The sequence below is a fragment of the Struthio camelus genome, chromosome 5 (genome assembly GCF_040807025.1).
Source record: "Struthio camelus isolate bStrCam1 chromosome 5, bStrCam1.hap1, whole genome shotgun sequence".
NCBI classification, from domain to species: Eukaryota; Metazoa; Chordata; class Aves; order Struthioniformes; family Struthionidae; genus Struthio; species Struthio camelus.
Window position 1 is genome coordinate 78,923,043 of NC_090946.1, and position 6,000 is coordinate 78,929,042.

Genomic DNA, 6,000 nt, shown 5'->3' on the forward strand with positions numbered 1-6,000 from the left:
TCTTCCTCTATGTCCGTCTTCCTGGCTTAAGAGTCCATGGTTTAGGGCAGCAGCTTCTGTTATTAGCTCCAGCATGCACTGACTTTGAATGTCGCAATATTGAAATTCTGTAAGATGGTCTGAATCAACAAGATGGTCTGAATCAACAATATTCCCAAATTTTCTGACAGCAGCAAGTTTCACTAGCTCATGTAACTCCATAACCACCTTCCAGCTCCCCATTTCTCCTTCCTAAGTCACTTTCCATCACTGCTGTGTTGACTGCTTTTTCTCCCATGACAGAATACTGGTTTTTATCCTCCCCTTCTCCATCTTCACCACAAACTCCCTGCACAGCAATAAACACAATGCTTCAAAGGAACTCAGCTAGACTGGAGCATCACACCGTTCTTGACTTCACCTCAGCAAAACCTATCCAAGGAACCTGGCACAATCTTTCACAAACCCATCTTATTTTTTATGTGCCTTCACGTGTCCAGTTATTTCAAAAGTTGTTCTAAAGCACTGCATGGATTGAGGTGCAGCCGGTAGCTTCCCTAATCACTTTTCAGCAACTGCTCCATTCTTTAGTACAGGTACTATGTTTACTACACTCCAGTCAAATGTTCAGGGCAAACTACTCATGCATTGAGTGGTTTATTGCGAATCTCTGCTATTGGGCTGGTGATTCCATGCATCAGTTCCTTCTCTCTTCTGGGACTGATCTGATCTGACCCTTACGGATGTGAACACAATTTGCTCTGAGTTCCGCATTGCGTATGACCCTCTCTAGCTCTGTTCACTCATTCCCATTAACCATGTTGTCTTCCTCCTCCAGCTGATATCTTCATCCTTAAAGAAAGCTAAGGCAGCGTCCCTGCAATGTTCAGATGAGATACACTAGTCTGTAACCCACGCTTATTGTATGACAGACCCATTTGTTCCTTCTCTTTCCATTTATATGGCTAATGACCCTTTTATTGTTTCTTTTCATTCCTTTACAAGATCCTCTCAGTTTTGCACCCTAACTTTAAACCTTCATCTCCTGACCTTCAAGATATGGCTTCTTTATCTGATCTACTCCTTCTTTCATGCCCAGTATATTCCATTTCACTCTCAATACCCTTTTCAAGGCAATTACTCATCTGCTCGGGTATAAGCCCCTTCCTAAGGAGTTTTTTTTTCATTAGTGAGCAATGCAAATTCTAGATAACTTTTACACCTTCCCTTAAAGAAATCTCGAGACTTACATCTCCAGATCTCTGATTTCTCCTGCCCTGCTAATATCACCTGCTTCAGACACCAGCATGAATTACTGCCGGCAGTGAAAACGTACGGCTCGGGAACTCTCCCTTTGTCTTTCTTGCAGGAGGGCTGAAACCATTAATAATGTTAACACCCAAGTTACCATCACTGGCCTTCATAGCTACTCAGTTAACAGCAAGATGAATCCTGAATGGTACACACAGCCTGTCATCCCACCTCCATAGGCAGCTTTGCAGTAATAGGGGTGTATGTGAAGTTTTCCCCATCTGGGTTCTAACTGCCAGTTTGTTGCTTTTTTTTAGTCCCTGGTTGATGCCTCGACAACACCCCAAGCACCAGTTCAGAATCTGAACTCAGGTTAAGAGGCAACAATTCTTCTGCGCTGTCATCATCCCATAGATCAAATTCTCTGCCTGTACGATTGAGGCTCTACATGTCTCCAAGTCTGCACTGGCATGACAGAACTATCTGTTATCAGTATTATACAGAAATAAGTTGCCTTCTGATGGGATTCCCGAGTGGAGCACTGCATAAACCTTGCAGCTGTAATTTGCTGGAAGGAAGAGTACCACTTTGATATTCACCCTCACTTCTGTCAAACAAGATGCGTGCTCTGATCTGCCATGACTGCAATTTCTTAACTTCAGAAATACACAATCGCACAGCAGCAAGGATGTGTGGTTTTGCTAATGTCAACAAAACCAACCTGATACTGTTTTAGGCTTCCTCATTTTTCACTGTGTTGCAAAGGCTGTTTGGTCCTCTCCTAACATACACATTTGTGTTACACTGATGTGAGAGCTGATAATTACATAAAAGCATACAAGCCTTGAGCGTAGCAGGATCCAAAATAAAAAAGTAATAATAACGAAAAAAACCACTGACACTTCATCAAGATAACAAAAAACAGGCAGCGCTAACATTAGGAAGACTGTAAAAAAATTAAAACAGCCTGCTTACCTCCTCTTCCTGTTAAAAAACCTTGGGGAAAAGGCCAACAACGCAAGAGACTGAAAGAGAAAAATCTTCAGAATTCAGCTATTTCACACCATTAATTATGCCAGTTAGAAGAACCGAGCCCTTTGGACAGATTTTGCACGGATTCAGGAAAGCGCTTTAACATGGGTTTAAGTTTACCTTCTGTTTGGAAAGTGCTTAAGTATAGGCTTAACTTCGAGCAGACATTTAAGTCCCCTTGACTTTAACATGTGCTCAAGTGCCACCTACAAAGGGAGCATTTTCCTGAATCAGGAGAGACCTTTTTGGCTTAGGCACAGGATTAGCTGTCAAGAGATAGGGATTTGTTCTTGGCTCTACCTCGGCCATCGGCAGGGTGAGCCCAGGCAAGTAACGTCCCTTCTCTGTGCTTCAGTTTCCCTGCCCGTAAAACGGAGCTAACTGCACTGCCCTTTGCAAAACGCTCCGAGATTCACAGGTGAAAAGCATTATATTTAGGACGGGCTCATTAATATTATTATACCTGGAGCTTTCTCCCACCTTCCTTTCAAACAACTGGTCCTAGCAACTGCTGCACAATTAACCGACCAAATGGATCCAGCACTTCCAGGTGGGAACTCTCAGCTTGCACTTCCTCCTTATCCTTCCCTGTTAATTCAGAATAAGGTTTGATTGTAACGGTCGATTTCTGCTTTTTATATATCTCTTAGATACCAACATTTTTTTGAATATAAAAAAATTCCATTGAAGTTAATGGGTTATTAAGTTGTTGGATGCATTTTACACCTTCATATGCGGAGTTTGGATTTTCATTAGTTCGAGCTAACACCAATTTTCAATAAAATATTAACCAAACACACACAGAAATAGTTCATGTGGATCTATCCACTACTTCAATAAAATTAATAGACTTAGATATTTACTCTTGCCCCAGCAGTAATATTTTCACACATTACATTTCAAACAATGAAATGACACTAAATTCATTTAAAACAAATTTATATTATTGTTATTTTAAACAATACTTAATTCAATTTCAGTGTTTGGCATGCAAAGTTTGAAAATATTAATATTATTGTTTAATGTAAAAAAAAATAATAATAATTCAGCTACAAATTATTAGCATATGCAAGCTTCCCACATGATTTCCCAGGCTGGTATTTACATTAAACTGAAAATGAACAAAACCAGCCAGATGTAACTGTGTGCCATCCAGAGAATGGGCTGCTAAGATTAAAAAAAAAAAAAAAAAACAGGCATTCAGCCTGGATTTCCCCACTCTCGCCTGCGTTTGGCTGTACCCGCGCGAGCTCGTCCGGGAGCGAGTCACCACGGATTTGCTTCGGTTGAACCAAAGGGAAAACAGAGGGACGTGGAGATGAAGAAAGAGGGAAGGGGAAACGACCCCCGCGTTGCACGCTACCGCATGGTCCAGGCAGCATTTGTCACACCTCTAAATATTTTGACAAATAGCAACGTTTCCCTCTTTGTACAGATGGAGAAACTGAGGCACCACGGCTCTACTCACCGCCAAACGGGTGGGAGGCACGAGCCCCCGCCATCGTCATGGGTCCTCTCAGTCCCAGCCCAGCCCCCTCCAGGCAGACAGGGGCCACGTCCTCACCTCCCACCACCTCCTCAGTCCACAGCGTCCGCCCTGAGCGAGGAAAGACCTCGGCGGACGGCTGGTCCTCCACCAGCAGCGTGGCCTCCCCTCCTCTCACCTCAGGGCAGGCGGCGGCCATTTTGTGTGTTCTCTCTGCTGCTGCGGCCTCGCAATATGGCGGGCCCCGAGGCGGGACGGCGCCTGGAGGAGCTGCGGCACGAATGGCGCCGCGGCCTCCGTCACAAGCCACCCAGTTAGCCCCGCTAGGGCTCAAACCGCTGCCTGCTCTCGCTGTACACCGAACTGGAAGTGAATGCCCTCGCTCCCACGGAGGTGCACAGCGGCTCCATGTCTGTAACGCTGCCCATCGTCATGGCAGAGCACCCCCGCGCAGTAAGAATAATAATAGCACTGATAGTAGTAACTATTAATTGTTATTAATAGCATTTATTATATTCTCTAATGCATAATAGCTTACATTGTTATACCTGTAATAAATTGTTATACTACTGACATTAGTGCATGTACCTGCAGGGAGATAATATCCCAGCCTCCAGCTCACCACAGCGCAGGGCTGGCAGAGCACGGCCCGCGGCAGGGTGAAGGCTTTGGAGAGAAGGTGCTCCTCCCCAGCTGGCTGTTGAAAGAAAAAAATCTGACTCCTTCCAGCTATCTCAGCCTCCCCATGGTCTTTTCGGGGAAGAATAACCTTTTTAACCCTTTGAGCCAGGTATTTCAGCGGAGGAAGAAGAAGGGGAATGGGAGTAACAGGAGGTTAAAATGAGCCCAGGGTTCGTTAGAGCTGCCTCGAAGCTCCTGCGAGGACAACAGCTTTTGCAGACACGGGGGTCTGGTTTCCAGCACTGAAGCTTTCACCCACCTACGGCTGGTTAGATCTGCCAGCCTAACATCACTCCTTAATGCTGGTATTCCTGAGCCACATGCTGACTGTCCCGTGGCCGGAGCAATCCCATAGGATCAAACCCTTCCAGCTACGGGATTTAAGACCAGCTCGTGGGGAACCAGACAGTACTGTGCAGCTAAATCCTGGCAAACCTGCTTGGGGCAAACTACGTTTCTTGAAACAATAAAGAAAAAAAAAACATTTCAAAGCTTGTAAATCAGGAGGAGAGTCAAGGTATACAACAAGCTCATGATGTGCTGTTGACTGCTACACTTGCAGAAAAGAGATGCTCCGTCACGCTTCTGAGCAAGCTACTCCCTACAAATTCTCAGGATGGCTCTCGTCACTCTTTCCTATTAACAACGAAGTATCGGTAGAGCCTGGGGTGCCTGCAACAAACCAATGACTCAAGACAACCTTTGAGAAAATCCCAAAGGATTAGACATGTGACAATTTCATATATTTTATTCTCGAAGTCGGAATTATTTGGAACAACTGTGAGGTCACAGATACCCAGACCTCGGTTTCCAGATCCGTGCTCCACAGTGGGGGATGACTTGATATTTAGATTTGCTCTTTACCTCCTAACAGTGTCCTTCCTCTGAGGCTCTCTTAAGAAAGAAGCACTCGCAATTTGAGGATGCCTTCCCCATGTTCAGCACTCAGAGGAGCTCTGACTCAGAGTAAAACAAGTGGCTAGATGAGTGGGTGGGTATTTAGTTAATTATGTGTTTGGTAAATTTGTATTTTAAAACAATGCTGCTTGTCTCCTCCCTTTGCAGAGTGCCAGTTTACTAGAGTGTTTCCCATGGATTGGCAATTAGACGTAATTAGGTCCTGCAATTTCCCCATTTGTCTTCACGTCACAAAGTTTACTGTTAAAAATGCTCATTTTAATGGTAGGTGTTTTCTAATCGCTTACAGCCTGCAGCAGTAATAGAAACCATTGGCAGCCACAGCACCTGAGTTTGCTGTTGGATCCAGGCGTTACTTGCTGCCCAACCTTTCATGAAGAATTTGCAGCTCCAGAAGTCTCAACCACAGCACGTTTCCTGGATCAGCTGCACTGAAGTCAAGGACAGTGGACTTATATCAGCAGAGAACCTGCCTGCTAGCTGATACTGCAGATCAGCTAAGCGATCTGGGAGGTGGACATGTTTAATAGCTGCTAAAAATTGAGAGAGGAAGAATTGATCTCTGTTTTTTACAGACAAAAACTCTCTATGCTTAAGTGCTAATTTATAAACGCTTTGAAATTCAGCTGTCTAATATTATCTCAGTCCCACAC